Source organism: Oryctolagus cuniculus, chromosome 13 (assembly GCF_964237555.1).
Source record: "Oryctolagus cuniculus chromosome 13, mOryCun1.1, whole genome shotgun sequence".
Classification (NCBI taxonomy): domain Eukaryota; kingdom Metazoa; phylum Chordata; class Mammalia; order Lagomorpha; family Leporidae; genus Oryctolagus; species Oryctolagus cuniculus.
The window spans coordinates 16,327,559-16,347,917 of record NC_091444.1 but is presented as its reverse complement, the minus strand read 5'-3'; the positions used below and the strand labels follow the sequence as shown (position 1 = coordinate 16,347,917).

Genomic DNA, 20,359 nt, shown 5'->3' with positions numbered 1-20,359 from the left:
ACCTAATAGACAATTTTTCTCTAAAGCTTATCTGAACTGAAACAACCTGACTCAAATACACGTCCCATGGAATGATGCTGATGAATTTTTTAAAAGATTTATTTGAAAGTTGGAGAGGCAGAGAGAGAGAGAGGTCTCTCATCTGATGGTTGACTTCCCAATGGGCCGCAATGGCTGGAGCTGCACCAATCTGAAGCCAGTAGCCAAGAGCTTCCTCCAGGTCTCCCACCCGGGTGCAGGGGCTCAAGGACTTGGGCCATCTTCTACTGCTTTCCCAGGCCATAGCAGAGAGCTGGATCGGAAGTGGAGCAGCTGGGTCTTGAACCAGTGCCCATATGGGATGCCGGTGCTTCAGGCCAGGGCATCAACCTGCTGCACCACAGTGCCGGCCCTGATGCTGATGAATTTATCACACTATTTAACAAACCTAATGCTGCAAACTGCCCCAGAGGTCCTTACTTTCCGAGTATCTGAGGTTTTTTTTTTCCCCTACATCTGTACAGGCGGCAGGGTTCCTGCTCTTTCAGCTGGAAGGTTAACACAGGAGAAGAGGAAATTTTGATTGAACACTCTCATCTGCTGATGGGGCAGCCGCTGGATCGCTGCCTCTGGTCACCTCGGCTGACTCGGTCTGGTTCACTGTCCCTGCCCCAGGGAGATTCTGAGTTCCTCCGGGGCCTGGGGGGAGGATCGTGCTCCCCAGTGGATACAGCAGTCATTGTTACTTGACACTGCTGGCGTATTGCCCAAGATGGATGAACCCGAGACGGTGAAGGACCTGCCACCATCCTCTTGTAGACAGATTCTTCAAAAAGGACATCGCCTTCTAACAGACCTCTCCCTGCATCCAACGGCGAGTCCTTCTGTGACCCAAATACTCAAGTCTTATATTTAAGTGAAGAGTTGGATGCGGATTATAACCGGGCCCCAGGGTCTTGAGTGTCAGGAGTTTCTGGGCCTGACAGGTGGATGGTGGTGTTTCTACTGGAGCTGAGACTGTTCATAAGGACCAAAACAACAGAGGAGGTACGTGCCACCGCCCCGGAAGACCTGGGCTACCGCGCGACTCACCTGCACTTAGGGAAAGTAGTTTTCATGAAAATTTCCACATGAGTCAATTGCAAGAGAAATGTAACGTTTCAGCCACTGTCCTCTGTAAACCAAGCTCCCCTCCATGTTTAGATAGGAATGCTACCCTGGGAGTCCTTGCTCACCCACACCAGGACAAGATCAGGACCAACGAAACAGGTGTCCTGCGGTTTTCAGAAATACACGCTCTTGAAATCTGTTTGGTTCCCATAGTAAAGAGCATTGCACCACATCTGGATTTAAAAAAAAAAAAATTACGAGTGAGCACACACTCCCACTCACCAGGAGCTGGGAACCCAGTGCAAGTCTCCCATGCGAGGAGCAGGAACTGAGTGCCTGAGCCATCAGTGCCGCCTCCCAGGGTCTGCATGAGCAGGAAGCTGGAACCAGGCATGGACCTTGGAATTGAACCTGATGTGGGGGCTTCTGGTGTCTTAACTGCTATGCCAAACGCCTGCCCCTCCTCTCTGGAGTTTAGCGGGAGACCCCCCTCTCCTCCCCCAGCTGGAAGGACACCAAAATTCCCACCAGCTTTTCTGTGGCGTTTTATGCCAGGTCTCAGAGCCTCCCGCATGGCTGCGCCTTTGAAATTTATATCAGCTTCATTTGAATACAATTTAAAAGCACCCGTTAATGAACTCTATCATTACAGATTCTGAGCTGGAACCTGTATGTAAACAGTCGGAGGCATCCCCAACCGTTCTTTATCCCTTTAAATCTTGATGACTGGGAAGAGGGCTTTGGGCTTCTCCTCCAAGTACCGACCTCGTATCATCTATTCCACTTTATTCACTCAGGGACTAATTACCCACTTTCACATGAAGCAGCATTATGAGGGGCTCACAGTGGGGTGCTCGGGTTTTTCCACCCTTATTGGAAAGTAAACCCTTAGGTCTTCTTGAATACATTACAGGGCGGACTCTGGTCAGACCCGCATCCAGGCGCTCCCTGAAGACGGGGACACTTGTCTCTGCATCCCCGGTGACTGCAGAGGTGGCTGTGCCCCTGCCCTGGCCACACCGACGGGTCCTTAGCTGGGCACAGAGTGGGGGAGCTGGGGGTCGAGGAGGTTCCCGTGGAGCAAGTGGTCTTTCATGCATTTTATCTCTAATTTCCCACAAGTGGCGAACAATCTCACCTGGACTTAGAAAAGAAACAAAGGCAAGGACTCTGGCCCTGGAGGCTGCTTTTGGTGCCCAGGAGGCCCTCGCCTGGGCTAAGCCAGAGAAGGAGAGAGGAGGAAGAGGTTTCGTCCAAGAAATGCATTTTCAGGACTAAGCCCGAACAGTCTGTGCCAGTAATTTTGTAAGAACTTTTGGAGGTGTGAGCTCAAATAGGTGAGTTCTCAGAACAACAAAGTGCCCTTAAACAAGTGTAGGGGCCCCAGCGCAGGGTCAGGCCCTGGCTGCTCCACTTCTGATCCGGCTCTCTGCGAATGTGCCGGGGAAAGCAGTGGAGGAGGGCCCAAGTGCTCGGGCCCCTGCCAGTCACGTGGGAGACCCAGTGGCTGCTGGCTTTAGACCGGCCCAGCTCCGGGCCTTGTGGACATTTAGGGAGTGAACCAGTGGATGAAGATTTCTCTCTGCCTTTCAAATAAATCTTAATTTTCTTTTAAAGACTCAGTAACTTTGAGATTTTGGGAAAGCTGTTCAATGTCTCTAAGACTGAGGGAAGCAGGAGGAACCAACACTTAACAAGCACCAATCAATGTGCAAAGTATTTTTTTTTTCATGCATTTTCTCTATTGAGTCTTATGTTGTCTCTTATGGGGAAGGTATTATCATTCCCATTTTCCTGATGAAAAAACTGACTCTTACAGGGGTGGATGAACTTGTCCGGGATCTCAACGCTAGTAAGCAGCGGATCCTGAAATTCTGAGAAGGTCTCTTTCTGCAGTCCCTAACACCTCCTCGCCTACTGGACGGCAGACTGCCCTGGGTCATGACCCAGCGGGACTCTTGGAATCCAGCTCCTGGACCTTTCATGGTCCGGTGTCACAGCCTGCAGGAGAGTGTCACCCGCTGGAGCAGGGACCAGGACGTGCTGGCTGATGGCACAGGCCAGTTTCTAAAGGGCTCAGATAAGGTGAATGGATTTGGGAGACTGAATGAGATGATGCGTGGCATGTGCTGATGGACAGACACCGAGACGTGCCTCACTCATCGACTCCATCCTTGTGTGAACACGATGGAGGGCCCTCGCACAAACTGAAGTGGCTATGACATCAGGGCATCAGCGGGTGGCATCATCTTACTATGGCCCGGCATTAACGGCAACACCTGTACTACGATGCTTCTCCAGGCAGGTAATGCACCTTGACCTTGGGGGATGCATCTGTGGCATTTACGCTGTTCAACGGCAGTCATGACACAGCGTCATCTCAGGGACCCTGCACAGGGACTTCTCTGGGTGATGCCCACGCACAGCAGTGCCAGGGATAAGCATTCCTCCATATTTTCCTTTTTTATATGCAGGGTTTAGAAGAAAGGGCCCTGTTGACCAACCAAGGGAGTTTGAAAGCCACTTGCCACTAAGGTACAACACCGACGTCCACACGGAAGGAGCAGTGGTCTGAGCTGGGCTCGGCGACACGCCTTGCTGGGAAAGTCACCACGCCCTCCGAGCCTCATTCTTTCCATCTGCAATATGGGCAAATGACCTCTTCCTGGGACCACTAAGAAGCCAAATGGCACTTTCCCTAGGGGTGTGCTTACTCACAAGGCATTCTTTCTCTTCTAATTTTACAGAGCAAACCGGAGATCCGGTTTCCATGCACAGATGCAAAGTGATTTCCCTCAAGCAGCAATCTGATCATTTCCCCTGCCACGGGGGTTTGCAGCCAAACCAGAATCTCCGATGTTGAAGTTCCCCCCAGCTAACGGAAGGCCGACAGAACCCACGAAAGGTTATCACTCGCTCAATCGCAAAGAACACTCAAGGACGCGTGACCAGTGGTAAGCTCTCAGATAAAGGATTTCCATACTTTTGAGGCAGCATTTCCCCAAGACAGACACAGCCGTGCACAAAGTGCTGCTCCACCAGCACCCGCTGCCCGGCTTCAGCCACGTCCCCCTCAGTGACCTGTCCAGTGCTCAAGAGGAGCAGGGCTCCCGCCAGAAGAACATTCCTCTCGAACCCAGTGCCGTGATTTCTGGTCCGAGCTCAGTCCCTGTCTGTCTCGGGGGCGGCAGCCTCAAGTTTCTGCAGGTGCTGCGTGGACAGGACTTCTCCGAGCCCACCCTCTCCCTACCGTCCTACAGCTGTGCGATCGCGAGTCCAAGTCTTCAAAACGAGACCTGGGTCCGTGTTACCACCACCACCAATACACCTGTGTTTCCCCTCATTCAGCCAGCACTTGCCTTTTTTTTTTTTTTTTTTAAACCTGTCTGGATGTTATTTCAATTCTCCCGGAACGGCGCTGAGCCCACAGCCGGGGCGTGCCACAGTGTGCCACGGGAGAGTGGCAACTGAAGTCACATCCACCCAGGAAGCTCCCTCTTCTACAGGGGACGGCATAGCTTTTGCACGCACAAAGGTATAGCTTGCAGAGCTTCCCAAACTGGCTCACCTGTGCCATGCCACATCGCCACATCGGGCGTCCGCTCCATGAGAATAAGGAATCGAATGACATCACTTGAGTATTTTGAATGAAAGAACATTCCACACCATAATGTGCATGTCCTTAATAGAGCTCAGATTCCCATATCTTTGCCTCCCTTGCCCCAGTCTATACACACTCGTCCTTCTTGCTGCTACTTCAATACCCCACCCTTGTTTCTGCCTCAGGACCTTTTCACATGCTGTTTTCCCATTCTGGATGCTGCTTCTGCTGCTTCTACATAGGATTCACTTCCTCACTTCACTGCGTCCTCTTTTCAAATAAGTCTTTACTGATCACTCTTTCCTAAAAGATTCTGCTTCTCTCCCTGTCCCCTTTCCATGCCTTGTATTCAATTAATATTTTCTTTAAAAAAATACATGTAACATATCAGAGATATTGGTGTGTTCAAGTCCATGGCCATTCACAACAGTCAAAAGGTGGAAGCAACCTCAATGTCCACTGATGGATACACGGAAAAGCCAACTGCTGTATGCACACAGGGAATACTATCCTGCCTTAAAAGGTGGGCTATCCTAGGGCAGGTGCTATGACTCAGCGGGTTAACCTGCCACCTACAGCGCTGGCAGACCACACAGGCACTGATTTGAGTTGTGGCTGCTTCACTTCTGATCCAGCTCCCTGATAATGGTGCCTGGGAAAGCAGCAGCAGTTGACCAAGTGCTTGGGCCCCTGCACCCACGTGGGAGACCCAGAAGAGGCTCCTGGCTTCACACAGGCCCCGCTCTGGCCATTGTGGCTATTTGGGTAGTGAACCAGCAGATGGCAGATCTTTCTAACTCTGCCTTTCAAATAAATAAATAAATAAATAAATAAATAAAATTAAAAAAAGGGAGGGGGAAGGAGGACTATCATGACACCTGCTACCATGGACAAAACTTGAGGATGTGATACTGAGTGAAATAAACCAACACAAAAGACAACCACTGTTCAAGTCCACTTATATGTGATGCATACACTTGTCCACTTCCACCAAGTGGAATGGTGGGTGGGGTGGTTGTTAAACGGAAAAGTTTGTTTTGCGAGAGAAGAGTTTGAGAACTCTTTAAAAATGATTAAGGTGAAAATTTATGTCTACAAAGAAGCCTACACGCGGACATTTATAGCTATATTAATAATTACCAAAAACCTGGATGTAACCAAGCTGTTTGGACAAGTAAATTGCAGTCCACCCAGACACTGAAATATTATTTAACACTGAAACGAGCTATGAAGAGCTTGAAAAGGCTACCTCCTGTATGATCTCAACTGTAACAAATACAGCAAATACTGGTGTGGGGTCTGTAAAACAGACAGTGTGGCAGCTGGGAGTAGATGGGACTTCTACCTTCCCACTCAGTTTTGCTGTGAACCTAAAATATGACTTTTAAAGTTGCTCGAGCCAGCGCCATGGCACAGAAGGTTAAGCCTCTACTTGCAGTGCCGGCATCCCATATGAACCCCAGTTCGAGTCCCGGCTGCTCCACTTCCAATCCAGCTCCCTGCTAATTCGTTTGGGAAAGCAGTGGAGTATGGTCCCAGTGCTTGGACCTTAACACCCATGTGTGAGACCCAGATGAAGCTCCTGGCTTCTACCAGGCCCAGCCTGGGCCACTACTGCCATTTGGGGAGTGAACTAGCAGATGGAAGATCTCTCTCTCCTCCTCTGTATATCTGCCTTTCAAAGAAGTAAATAAGTAAATCTCAAAATAGACTATTAGCTAAGATTTTAAATCCAGGGTAAAAAGGTTCAGATTTGCAAGTTTTATATTATGTGTATTCTACCACAATTATCAGTTTTTAAGATATACATGTAAGTTGCAAACCATACTACAATGCACGCCTGTGAATCCATCATGTGTCTGAAAACCCGGATCACCAGCACCCCCAGGCTACCGGAATGAATTCCGTGTTTCTCCCGCCCTTGGACCCCTATCTAGAAACTCCTTCTCGTGTTTGTGACTGACCTCACGTTATCCACAGGAGGGCACCCCGAAAGACCGGGGCTGAGAACAGACACTTGGCCTCATTGGACATGAGGCCCACATCCCACAGCAAACTGCCCGGGTTCGACTCCGGCTTTCTGCTCAGACAGACCGTGGGAGGCGGCATTGACGACCCAAGTATTTGTGTTCCTGCCACCCACATGGGACATGTGGCTCAAGTTTCTGGGTCCCACTTTGGCCTGGCCCAGCCCTGGCTGATGCATCCATCTGGGGAGTAAAGCGCCAGAGGCAAGCTCTCTCAAACCAATCAGTAGACCTCAAGAAAAAGATCAGTTGACTTTGGCAAAAGACAAGTTTGAAAATGAAAGCCGGAGAGGCAGAGGCTTGGCCTGATTGGCTGCTGGGTCCCGAGCCTTACCTGTGCTCTCGGAAGACGCTCCCCAGTGGATACGCAGACCATTTCTGATGCCCTTAACCCGTTTCTTTCTGCCTCTCGCATGCCGCTACCCTTCCACACCAAATTCAGGGCAGGCTATTTTTGCGTCACATAGAATTGGTTAGGTTAATGACATCAACCAAGAAGCACAAATAGCACTGTGTGCCGTGCTGTCCCAGAACAGGGAGTCACACGGGCGTTCTTGCCACCGGGTGCGCCGACCGGACGGAGTGCCAAGCTTGCCTGATTTTCTAGAATCCCGGGAACTGTCCTGGGGCAGAGCATCCCACTCTACCACGTGCACCCCTGTCCCCGGCGTGCTCAGTGCCTGTGCCCCAGGCTGCAGGTGGCACCTGCTGCTTCCCGGACGTCATCTCCCTGGCTGGCCAGGGAGCATCCTAAAGGCACAGTGTCTACAACTTCGTTCTGTCTCTGCAGTTCTCGAAACCCGCTCCTCCGCCTCCCATTCTTCCTGAAACAACGATTGGACCAAAATCCCGAGATCCCCCAGGAAGGCGCTCAAGCCCCGGAGCTGTGGCCGTCACCTCGCCCCCGCGTCCCGTGTGTCTCTAGCCCTGTCCCCTGTCTGTCCCTCTGTACAGCCTGTCTCTGCCCTCTCCCCGGTGTCTCTCCCCTTCTGTGGCCTGCCTCGCACGGGCCCCTCCCTCGCCCCTTCTTTTCCTGTCTGTGGCTGCCAGGCGGTGGAGACATCTTGACTCTCCCTTACTCAATGCTGTCACCACCCCGACTCACCGCTATGGCTCCTGCAACCTCCTCCCTGCTCTCAGGTCCCCCAGCCCTGCCCCCTCCAACGCAGGCTCCTCCCGGCGGCCAGGAGCAATGCTTTACACGGGGGGCCGGTTATGCCCTGCACCACCCTCTGTTTGAAAGCCCCGATGGCTCTCCAATGCCCCACCCACCGTTTACACTCAGTGCCTTGGCATTGCTGCTCTCTGCGGGAGACTTTGTCCCATTCATCTTTATTTGGCAAATGTCTCACCCCCGGGGCCCTGCACAGACACCACTCCCTGCAGAGCTCCCCAGGGCCCTTGTCTGCGGAAAAGTACACGGGGACTTAACTCAATCCTGAGGCTACAGTCGGGTGCACCTGCTCACTGCTACCCTCCCTAGGCCTGCACAGGTCCCAGAGTGGGAACATGTTCTGTGCACCAGTCTGCCCCCTTGCTTGTGTCTGCAGGAGCTACCACACACTTGCACTTGCCTCTTGTCAAGTTCTTTTGCCCCTCCCCTGCAAGGCTGCAGCATCTTGGAGGGCAGAGCCCTGCCTAGTGGTTCTTATTTTCCATGTCATTTCCCAGGCAGCACAAGGAGAGTCTCTCTCTCTCTCTCACTCACACACACCGTGCATGTACCGTTGGGCGTGTGAATTTGCATCAGCGCCCATACTTCTAGGTATTCGACTCTGCAGCGGCTTGAAAGTCTCTCACCTTATTAAAGTCACATAATACATCAGATCGCCTAAAAATTTACCTCCAGCAAAAGTGTACTTTGATAAGAAGTGGAAGAAGTGGAATTCAAATAATGGGAGAAGAGCGAGCGTTTGGCTGATGCCGGAAGTGGTGATCTCAGGGCCTTTTGAATCCGAATCCCTCCAGGAAACACATTTTGGGGCTGTGGCCCGGATTAGGGGCGGGGTCAGCTGACACACAGCAGTGCCATTTTCCCTTTAGGCCACAAATCTGCAATTTGTTTTTCAGAATTCACAGGGCTAAACCACGGGAGGAGGGAAGCCTGCATGGGTTCTAAGACCATGAAACAGATCGTGTGTTCTATCAACCCTCTACCTATGAAAGGACAGAGAAAACAACCATAAAATGCATGGAAAATGAAAAGTACAAACAGGCTCTGTGGCTGGAAATCAACCAAACATCTTGAGCCAGGAAGCAGCATTTAAAGGTATGAGACAGTGGCAATTTCCTGGTCTGTCCATAAACTTCCAATAAAAGCCTGTGTAAAACAGAAGAACAGGGCCAAGTGCACACAGTGTTTGATAAAATAGGTGGCCTGGAGCAGTCCAAGCACAGGACCCAGGACTGCGGCTGCCCGGGCAGGTGCAGAGAGCCACAGTCACAAAGTCCAGCTGTCCCCACGGCACACGGAGCTGCTGCACCGTGAAAAGCAGCCCTCCCCTCCCTGGAGAAAAGCTCTTCCCTCCATTCTCCCGGTCACGGCCCCGCCATGCGTCGGCACTGGATTTCTATCCGGGAACTTTTGTGGCTTTGGCAAAGTTTTCTTATCCTCTTGGAATAAGATATGAGGTGGGGTTTGTTCAGGTGGTGAGTCAAGACCATGAATAAACCAACGTTATCATATGAAAGAGAATTAAACAAGCAGATCCAAGTGGGGATATATTAAGGCAAATTTAAGCTGCAGTTGTTGAATTTAGCCTGTACTAGATGTCTGCTTTGCCTCGGGATAAATGCAGCATTCCAGCTAATCGAATGAGGAGAACCGCCTCGGGTCTGATCAAATTTACAAGAGCGCACCAGAGAGCAGTTCTTGTTAGAAATATTAGCTTAAAGGCATTCTTATCGTGGTTGGGATGAAGACTGTATTTGCATTTAATTATTTGATTTCAAACTTTTATGAACTTGGATCAAATATTAGCCCAGCCAATTAAAATATTATTTTGCGTGCGTGTGGCTGAGGGCCCCATTCAGCTCTGGGCGGGCTCCGCCAGCACTGCCGACTTTGGGAGAGCCTCCTTCTAAGGGAGAAGAAGGTAATACTTGAGAATATAATGTGCACTTGGCAGACAAGGTACTAGTTCAGAACAGACGGCGGACTCGGACTGTGGCTCCACATTCCAGCTTGAGTCTGGAAGACAAAAGATGCGGCCTTCTAGGTCCTTCTACCCCAACAATCGATACTCCTCCATAATGCAGCATTTAAAGAAATCTCTCCTTGCCGACTAGCCACAGCAGTCCGGGGGCCCCACACAGCTGGGCTGCTAGGAGCAGCTCCCCATTTGCAGGCTTGGGTCCCACACAAGGCTGCTCGGAGCAGCCTTTTCTGTCCTGTGGGTCTCCGGGGACCGCAAGGGAGCGCAGCCTCGGCTGGACATGGCCACGGACGTGGATGAGCAGGGAAGGGGACGCCACGGGGAACCGCAGCATCCGGGAACCTCAAGAGCAGCTGAGTGAAGGCGCCACTCGGATGGCTCACATCTCACACCTGTGGACCGGGCGGAACACTTAGCAAACGTTCACTTGCCCCTGGCACCAAGGCTAAGACACGGGAGGACTGTGTGGCGCCAGAAACAGCCAGCTGCAGGCTCCAAGGTCCTGCTGCCCTGTCGCCCCACTCCTCTTGTACGGGGCGGGATGTGGGGGGGCAGTGGAAGGGGATCCTGGCTCTGTGGAGGGGCAGACTCGGTGGACACAGGGAACGCCCGGAGCACCAGTGCCTTCCTGGGTCTCAGCTCTCACATGGCTCACTTTATCCATCAAGGGAGCCAAGACCTGAGTGTATCTGTTGTTTGAAAGAATACAAATCATGCTACAAGAATGAAACAAATCAAAGGTCCCAGAATGGAACAAGCCAATGGTCAAATCACTGTAAGAATGCACCCCAGGACAGCGGCTATACCTTCCAAGCAGCAAGAAGTAAAAACATGGAAAATGGCACCACTGTGGTCTGTGGGAGTGTGGATGGTTCACTGATTAAGACTTAGCAACTTAAAAGAAGAGTTTAAGATTTATTTATTTGAATGGGAGGGGGGGGAGGGGGAGGGGGAGGGAGGGAGGGAGAGGGAGAGGGAGAGATCTCCCATCCACTGATTCACTCCCCAGATGGCAGCAGTAGCTGGAGCTTGGCCAGCTGAAGCCAGGAGCCACCTTGGTGGCAGGAATTCAGGCTTCAGGCTTCAGCTGCTGCTTCGCAGGCACATTGTCAGGGAGCTGGACTGGAAGCAGAGCAGCCAGAACTGGAACTGCCGCTCCAGTAGGGGTGGGGCGCAGGCATCTCCAGCCGAGGCTCACCCCACTAACACTAACAGCCCCACAACACTTGCCCCTCTCTGCTCCTTAGACACTGTATTTAGGTCTTTATAAATTCATTGTCATCTACTCTTCAAATTTATTTGCTTAAAGTTGCCCATGTTTTCATAATCATTTTCCATTTTATTTGAAAGACAGGAGACCAGAGATCTTCCTTCCACTGGGTCACTGCCCAACAGGCAGGGCTGGGCCAGGTTGAGGAGAGAATCCCAGAACTCAGCCTGGGTCTCCCGCATAGGTGGCAGGGGCTCAGGTCCTTAAGCCACTGCTGCTGCCTCGCAGCAGGAAGATGGAGTCAGAGTGTAGCTGGGCCCAAGCCAGGCACTGATGTGGGACACGGATGCTCCAAGGAGAACCCTAACAGCTGTACTGAGCCTGCTCCATTACTTTTAAAGGAACTTAAAGGATGTCTGTGTGTGTGTGGCTCAGATGATTTAAGTCCTGAGAAATAATTCTATTTAAACCCAGCAACAGAATCAAATTCGGGGAACTAAGATTATTATTAATGTGTTGCCTTTTTTAAAATTCAATTTTTCAATGCTGAAGGCCTTCATAGAGCTATTTAATAAAATGTAGGTTTATTGTGAACTACGATTTCTGAGAATATATTGACTTGGTTTTTTTGAACCTTTATCAAAGTGCATTCATCGTTTTGAAATTAATTTAGATTTTACTTAGAACATTGAATGTTCCAAAAAAGAGGCATATTCTATAATTGTAAACAACTACTCTCATCTACTTTTATCCCATTTCCCCCCAATACTTCTGGCAGATCTGAGGTTATTCTTCCTGAGAAGGAGGTGCCCAGCAGATTAATGAAAGAATTGGAAGAACCAGGTATTTTAATGCTGGAATTGAAGCTCTCAACCCTTTGGATGTACCCCTCTGTGCTAACGACATTCCATTGGACAAAGTATTGGGTTGAGGGCCCTCAAGTTGCATGTAAATATGTAAAAAATTGTCTTGCTGCCAAATTGAAATGCTATGAATTACTAAGGTTTATTCCACCCTGTATGTTCTGGTTCCATTTGTTCCAAAGAGCGACGTGTCACCATCGGTAAAACTCTTCCAACTTTATATGAGAACTCGTATTCCTTGAGAGCTGTTGTTACATACACCCGTTCTAAATAGTCAAGGTTTTATTAGTTTGCAGAGTTAAAATAAAGCTACTCTTTAAGAGCTAGATACACTTGTTCCTTATTACATCATTTCCCTTGGCTTATTAAAGTTCTGCTCAGTAAGATCAGAGGTCGAACTGAAGGGGGGGGGGAGGTAAATCATTTAGTGAACTAGAACTTTCTGGAATCACCTGGTCTGAAAGAGAGGGTCGCCGACCAAGATCATGGAAGCCAAACACTTATCAATGTTTTTAGATACTATCGAAACTATTCGTTCATCCAGTTGCACATGCACACATATTTGTAAAGGAAAGACAGAAATCCCTGTTACCAACTTCTTTCACGTTTGTGTAAACACGTTACGTTAGTCTAAGAACTTAATGGGCTTGGAACATTTTGCAAAGGAAACCGTCCTTTTTATTTCTTAGTGGAGATGTGGATTCTGCCGGACTGTGACAGTAAATACTTTCTATTTGATCATATTGGTTTTACGCGTGCTGCGCTCGGTTTTAAGTCCTAGGCAGGAAAGTGGGAAGGTGTGGTCACTATAGCTTTCCAGAGCCAGGTTTTATTAAGTGTGGGAGAACGTTTATGTTCCTGTACAGCTTTACTGCAGTCAGTTCTTGGTTATCCAGGAGAACTACTGACACCTGCACTCTTCCACACGTGATTTTAAATTGCAAACATTGCACTGGCCACGGGAGCTTGAAATCAGTAAGCTGCTCCACCACTGTTTCCTCATCAAAACATTATTTATTTGAAACACACACACACACACACACACACACACACACACCCAGCTGCTGGTTCACTCCTCAAATACCCATGACAGCCAGGGCTGGGTCTGGCCAAAGCCAGGAGCTCAATCCAGGTCTCCTGCGTGAGTGGGAGGGATCTAACTACTTGAGTGATTGTCCACTGCCTCCCTGGTGCACCTGAGCAGGAAGCTGGAGTCAGACCCTGAGCTGCGACTCAAACCCAGACTCCCGGAGACACGGGCACCTTAACACTGACCCAAACGCACACCTCTTCTTCATCTTTTAAACAGATCTCCATGGTAACGACTGCGAGGTAGGACAGCACCTGGCCCTGCAAGTGCTGTCAGCTGCTTCATGGACGTCACTGAACAAGCAGTGAGGTCCACAGGCTGCCATTCTACAGGTGAGTTTAGCGCCTGCTCTTCTGAGACGCCTGGAAAAAAGAATCCATCCCCGGAGCTGCTCCACTGGGCTCTGGGAGGGTGCAGGTCCCCTAGGGACCCCCACTGCTCAGGGCTCCTCTCCTCGGCCCCCCACGGCAGCCCTTCCTGGTACCTGCGCTGTGGACCCACTGCCGTCCCACGGGGCCAGATGCACTTCACACGAGCCCCGTGGTGGCTCAGCAGACGCAGCCACATCAAGGTGGAGGGCAGCCCCGGACACTGAGAGTTCTCGGCTGGAGGAGGAGGGAAGCTCTCCTCCTGTGATGCAGAGCGCTGGAAGAACTGTCCAGACTTGAGGTGTGGGAGGCCTGTGATTCAGCACGGACCTTCAGGCTCCCCCAGGAGAGAAAGCTCAGGGCTGAGCTCTGAGTGAGACGCGGTGAGAGACGGTACCCTCACTGCTTAGAGTCCAATGCACTTGGTAACATCGATAGTTACTCCCACTTCTGCAGTGGTGATGGCAGAGCTGGGAGGAGAGCCCAGGTCCCTGGGAGCAGAGTTCCAGGTGGCAGTGGAGGGGAGGGGGAGTTTCCCCCCACCCCTGGCACTTTCCTTCACCCTCCTGAAGCTCTGTGGAATCTTGGTCCTGGAGTGGTGGACATGGATATCCCTAATGCCCCGTTCACAGCAGACTGGCAGGAAACAAAGCAGCTTTTGAAACTTTTCTAGGCCGGCGCCGCGGCTCACTAGGTTAATCCTCCACCTTGCAGCGCCGGCACACCAGGTTCTAGTCCCGGTCGGGGTGCCGGATTCTGTCCCAGTTGCCCCTCTTCCAGGCCAGCTCTCTGCTGTGGCCAGGGAGTGCAGTGGAGGATGGCCCAAGTGCCTGGGCCCTGCACCCCATGGGAGACCAGGAGAAGCACCTGGCTCCTGCCATCGGATCAGCGCGGTGCGCCAGCCACAGCGCGCTGGCGGCGGCCATTGGAGGGTGAACCAACGGCAAAGGAAGACCTTTCTCTCTGTCTCTCTCTCTCACTGTCCACTCTGCCTGTCAAAAAAACAAAACAAAACAAAAAAAAACCTTTTCTAGGAGCTTCCAACCCTGGGGTTCATCCCAGAGCAGGGGAACGTGAGTGGGGCAGCCGTCAATGTGGCCTGGGTGTCAGCGTGCACAGAGAGCAGTTCCCGGCCACGTGTCCATCAGCCATCGTCTCTCACGAGACCCTTCCTACATGTTTCGCTGAAGCTCGCATAATGCCTTCAGCGGTCAGCTTCTCTGTCTTCACGCGGTGGGCAGCAGAGGCGAGGGCCACCTCCAACTCTTGCGTGTCACCTGCAGGGCTCTGTGGGGACTGGGGAGGGCCAGCACCTGTCACTGTCCACTGAGCCCTGCACAGTCACAAGTTCCCTCCTATGCTCGTTCCTGGCCTGGGGACAGTCAAGGGAGGCGGTGTGGCCTCTGCCTTAGTGCAGACCTCTCCCTTCCCAAGTGTGCCACGGGTAAGCCTGGTGACCAGTGAGCAGGAAGTCACTGTAGGAAATAACACCACTGGGGAGGCTGAACACAAGGCTCTCCCACCCTGCAGGACACAGGCCAGCCCCAGGATCAACTAAACCTGTGCGCAGGGGATGTGCCCTGAGCTGAACCAAAAGAAGACAAGGCGCCCCTGGGATGGAGAGCCACTTGCGGATTCAATGCCGAATTTGTGAGACACACAAGCACATCTCAGATTATTTTCTTAGGGAATTCGCGTAAACAGCGTGCCGAAATTTAACAGCTCAACCAGATCACAGAGAAACACTTATGCCAGAGGAATCATTTCTCTTTGACATATAAACATTGTTTAATTTTTCTTCATTAGGAAGAAGACTTGGATCTTACATGTTTAGGGAGTGGGATAATTACAATCAACTACCTTTGCTTTAGTGGATGTCTGATTTCCTAACCTGCCTTCCTTCTTTTTCTGTAATGATTGCCTCTTTGTGCATTCTGATTCCCTGCTTAAAATGCAAATCTCTCACTGGGTCTCTTTGCAAAATCTACGGCATCTACTACAACGTATAGGCATCCGACTAGCAAACTCTGGCAGGGAGCCACCTGAGCGGATGGCAAATTTGCTGTCACTCTGGATTTCCCCATTAATTTGACCCTACAGGGCTTGGGCCGGCTGCCTTGGAAAGCCCCTGCTGTGCATAATATCCTGCTCTGGGGTTTCCTTCCGGAGTGGGCATGCTCTGCAGTGCACCAGCGCACTGCACCCTCTCAGATGGAACATTCTCCCGGGTGTCTTGGGGTGGGAGCAACAGCTTACTAGGGTTCAGTATGCCATGGGAGAATTTCTTTTTAGCTGTGCAAGAAAAAGTATGTGGGAAGAATGTACTCTTAATAAGAACAGGAGGGAAGTGTTAGCTGAGTTCACAGAGATTCTATGATGTTCCAAATGATATTCCATTCTAGCAGGGACTCCAATTACAGGTAGGAAACCACACGTAAACTAGCTCTTAAAGAAAGTCCTACTACCTGCAAATAACATGCAAAAAACATGCAAAACTCCAACTAGGAAAGTGGCAAAAGAAAGCACCAATCTAATGAAGATGAACATGCTAGGAGTTGTTTGTTCAGTTTGAAGTGTCAGAGACTCTGACAAAGGAAAAGGTTAACTCGGTGGCAGACACTACCACCCGGGCAGCTCCCCAGATGGCGCTACAGCTGACAGCCTGGTGCTAGTGTCTCAGCGTCCCCCTTGTGACCAGCACGAGCTACCTGATCTCATCACAATCAGTGTGGAGCAAGCCTTTCAGGAAATCAAACACTCAACGAAGTGCCCACGGCGGAAGGCGGTTCCTCCCGTTGCAAGAGCGTCAAAGGGAAATCTGAAATTCTCACGTCATTTCTGCTTTGCATAGAACCATGGATGGAAGGATGAAACAGAAGTTGAGAAAACTGGGAAAGAAAATGGCATATGCAAAAAGTTCGCCTTTGGAAATAGTCTTCTTTTCCCTCCAAAACCAAACACAAAGAAACGAAACTGCCTGTGGACTCCATCAGTCTGCTGAAGGGGTGGTCTGGGGAGTGAGATGGGTCTCTTGTAACTTCCGTGTGTGTGTGTGTGTGTGTGTGTGTGTGTGTGTTTGGTGTTTTGGTGAAAAATTCCAAAATTTTTTAAGTTCCATAAGATTCTTTATAGGAACATAAAAATGATCAAGACACAGGTTTCTGCCTACTTGCTGTATATATAATCTCCAAGATAAAAAGGTCACTGGGGTTTGGATTAGAATAATACCAGTGACATATGAAAACGGTTTATGGAGAGCATTACAAACAAAGTGCTGGACTAACCACATATATGTCTATTTTTATATTACACATATATTATATATGTTATATATATATACCTGATTATATTTCCTGCACCTGTTCAGGGGTGGGAATTCCATGGTATTTTGATTTCTCGTGGTCCACATTCTGGACTGGTTAGGACTGGCTTTGGAAATCTACTCCTCATGTTGCTCAAATTGGTGCTGAAACGCTAGACAACTTCTGAGGCCTTGACATTCCCCTAGACTATCAGCAAATAAGTTTTTTCTCAGCATTCTTGATTTACATGCACTAATTGGTAGCTAATGTGCTCCCAAAGGTAAAAAAAGGTATTTGTTGCTTTAAAATCCTGCCTCTTTCTTTTGCCAACATGTGATCGGAAAGAGAATGAAGCTGCACAGATGGATGTCTGGGGCTCCTCAATCTTGTTAGGGCTGGGCCAGTGTGACCTCACCTTCACGCGCTGGGAGGCTCCTCGTAGCTCTCCTGGGTGTTGGGCACGTTATCGCCCCATTACAGAGGCAGCCTAGCACACATTAACCCACCACGTGCTCCCACAGCCCAGATGACCTCGGGAAAACACCTGCTGGGGCTGGCGTCGTGGCGCAGTCTGCTATGCTGCCCATACAAGCACACGTATCAGCTGCTCCACTTCTCATCCAGCTCCCTAGTGCACCTGGGAAAGCAGAAGACGGCCCAAGCCCCCGTGCCCCTGCCACCCACATGGGAGCCCAGGGTGGAGCTCCAGGCTCCCAGCTTTGGCCTGGCTCAGCCCTGGCTGTTGCATCATCTGGGGAGTGAACCAGCAGACGGAATTTCTCTCTCCTGTTCTCTCTGTAACTCTGCCTTTCAAATAAGCAAATTGTTTTTTCTTTTTTTAAATTGCTGAGCAGAACACATGGGAATTTCACCTTTGTACTCATGTTAAAAATGCTGCTTTCATTTTGCAAAGTGAGGATGCTCCCTGTCCATGTCCTTCGAGGGCCGTTCCCGGGGTTTTACGCGTCCACATGCGAGATGACAGTGTTTAGAAAATTCCCGAGAGGTGATTTTTCTACCTCGGCGCGGAAGAACACAGCGGGGGGCTGTGCCCTTGCCCTGGTGAGCATCTAACAAGGTGCGCCCCAGCAGCACGGGGCTCTTTATTTGATGTACACAGTAATGAAAGCTCCATATTGATTTTTCTGTAGCTGCTTGTAACTATTATAGTTGATACATCAATAGAAAAGGAAAGCACAATGTTTCATGGGAGGCAGAAAATCAGAGAAGACTTGATGCTCCGACAGTAAATCATGGCATAATCTTAAGAATTGATAGATGATCCCTGCTAACGTGAAACCCGCAGCTTTCTCTAAAAAGACTGTCCTATAATCGCCCAATACGTCCTAGCAGACTGCACACTGTGTGCTAGAGGACAGGGGACAATGTTTTATCTCTCGCCACGGCTTTGTTTTCTTCCGGGGGAGTGGCTGCGGACAGTTCAGCCGGATGGCTCGCGGTTGGGGAACCAATTTATTTGCCCCCCTTTACAAAGCTGACACAGTACAGACTCAAAGTCCAGGACATTTCTACTCTACACTAAAACCACAGGGAGAAAAAAACAAAAGAATGAGCTACCATTAATTCTAATTCCCAAGTGCCAGGAACGAAACCAAGAATCCTTGTAGAATTTGGAAGCTGCTAGTGAGAGAATCTTGAGAGATTGGGTCGGAAGAGGTAACTGGGTTTCTAATTTCCAAACAGGTGTGAGAGGCATCAGGGTTGTGGTGCAGTGCATAAAACCATGTGTTCCACTTCCAATCCAGCTCCCTGCTAATGCACCTGGGGAAGTAGCAGAAAATGGACCAAGTGCTTGGGCCCCTGCATCCACGTGGGAGACCCAGATGGAGTTCTAGGCTCCTGGCTTCAGCCTGGCCAAGCCCCGGCTATTGCAGCCATCTGGGGAGTGAACCAGCAGATAGATGGAAGACATTCTCTCTAACTCTGATGTTCAAATAAATAAATAAATAAATCTTTAAAAGGGAACAAGAGTCCTGTGACCCAGGGATGATGTTCTTATGTGATCAGAAAAAAGCATCAAAAATTGTGTTAGGCCTTCTGCCTTTACAAAGTCTTAAAAACCTTTTTTATTTTTTTGCTGGTGTATGTGTGTGTGTGTGTGTGAAGATTTACTTACTTATTTGAAAGGCAGAGTTACAGAGAAAGAAAGAAAGAGACAGAGAGAAGGAAATAGCTTCCATCTGCTGGTTTACTCCCTGAAATGGCTGCAAAAGCCAGGGCTGACCATGCCAAAGCCATGGGATTCATCTGGGTCTCCCATATGGGTGCAGGGGCCAGCACTTGGGCCGTCTCCACTGCTTTCCCAGGTTCATTAGCAGAGAGCGGGATGGGAGGTGCAGCAGCTGGGACTTGAACAGGTGCCCACGTGGGCTACCAGAGTCTGAGGCCACAGTTTAACCCCCTAAGCCAAAATTTGGACCCCTAAACCTTTTAAATCAATAGCCAAGACCCCTATGCTGGCCTAGACGTCTATCTGTGCCCCTTTCTCTCCTGCCTCCACTCATCTGTACTGAACATTTTTGGGCATTTCTATAAACACGGTCGACTCTAAAACAATCACACCCGCGCAGTTCCTGAGTGTTTAACCATTTCACGAGCATCTCAAGATTAGTCCATTCATCACCGGAGCTCTGCACAATGCTTGAAGCTCTCCACCATCAGCCGCATTAACTATTTAACAAGGAGCTGTTTTCTAAGTGGTGCTGATGACCACCCAGTTCCACCGCTGCAGCATACAGGCATTAAATATGGATGCCACTTCCAGCGTGCAAGATCGCTTCTGTCATCACACCAGGTAGCTACCGAGTTCACCTGTTAGCTCCTTGTACAAAAACACGCCCCTTCTACACAGTGTTCACTAAGATTGCACAAGGTGGTTTAGGACCTTAGTTTTCAATCAGATTATGACTGGGGGCCAGTGCTGTGGCATAGTGGGTAAAGCCGCCACCTGCACTGCCAGCATTCCATATGGGTGCCGGTTCGAGTCTCAGCTGTTCTACTTCCGATCAGGTTCTGTGTTATGGCCTGGGAAAGCAGTAGAAGATGGTCCAAGTCCTTGGGTCCCTGCACCTGCGTGGGAGATCTGGAAGAAGCTCCTGGTTCCTGGCTTTGGATCGGCACAGCTCTGGCCGTTGTGGCCATTTGGGGAGTCAACCACGGAAGGAAGACCCCCCCCCGCCTCTCCCTCTCACTGTCTGTAACTCTACCTCTCAAATAAATAAATGAAATCTTTTAAAAAAATCCATTTTGTTCAATTTTACAACTCATTTGTTTTCTCTATTTTCATTCATTTTCCCTCATGTATTAGTGCTTCCACTGATGCTTTAATTCTATAATAGCATTTTCTCTCTTCATTTTTCAGTGTTTTTTATAATGTGATTATCAAAAAAACTACCCAATTTGCTATTTTTGTAATGAATCAAAAGAATATTTAGGGGCTGGTGCTGTGGCACAGTGGGTTAAAGCCCTGGCCTGAAGAGCTGGCATCCCATATGGGCACCAGTTCTAGTCCCGGCTGCTCCTCTTCCCATCCAGCTCTCTGCTGTGGCCTGGGATAGCAGTGGAAGATGGCCCAAGTTCTTGGGCTCCTGCATCCATGTGGGAGACCCGGAAGAAGCTCCTGGTTCCTGGCTT

General features: G+C 50.0%; 1 protein-coding gene and 1 long non-coding RNA gene across 9 annotated transcripts in view; one reads left to right on the top strand and one right to left on the bottom strand.

Moving 5' to 3' along the window:
* The window catches only part of LOC108178227 (uncharacterized), a 159,331-nt gene extending 147,059 nt beyond the window's left edge, over positions 1–12,272 (top strand). For 2 of the 3 annotated variants that reach the window (XR_007909846.2, XR_011381248.1), the window contains one exon: positions 3,837–5,081. This is a non-coding gene — a long non-coding RNA (uncharacterized lncRNA). Of the gene's footprint in view, positions 1–3,836; positions 5,082–11,860 lie in introns of those variants that run through there. The other variant, XR_011381249.1, reaches the window with a different exon arrangement.
* Positions 1–20,359, bottom strand: part of NR5A2 (nuclear receptor subfamily 5 group A member 2) — a 129,740-nt gene that overhangs the window by 5,626 nt on the left and 103,755 nt on the right. The gene's annotated exons all lie outside the window — the stretch shown is intronic.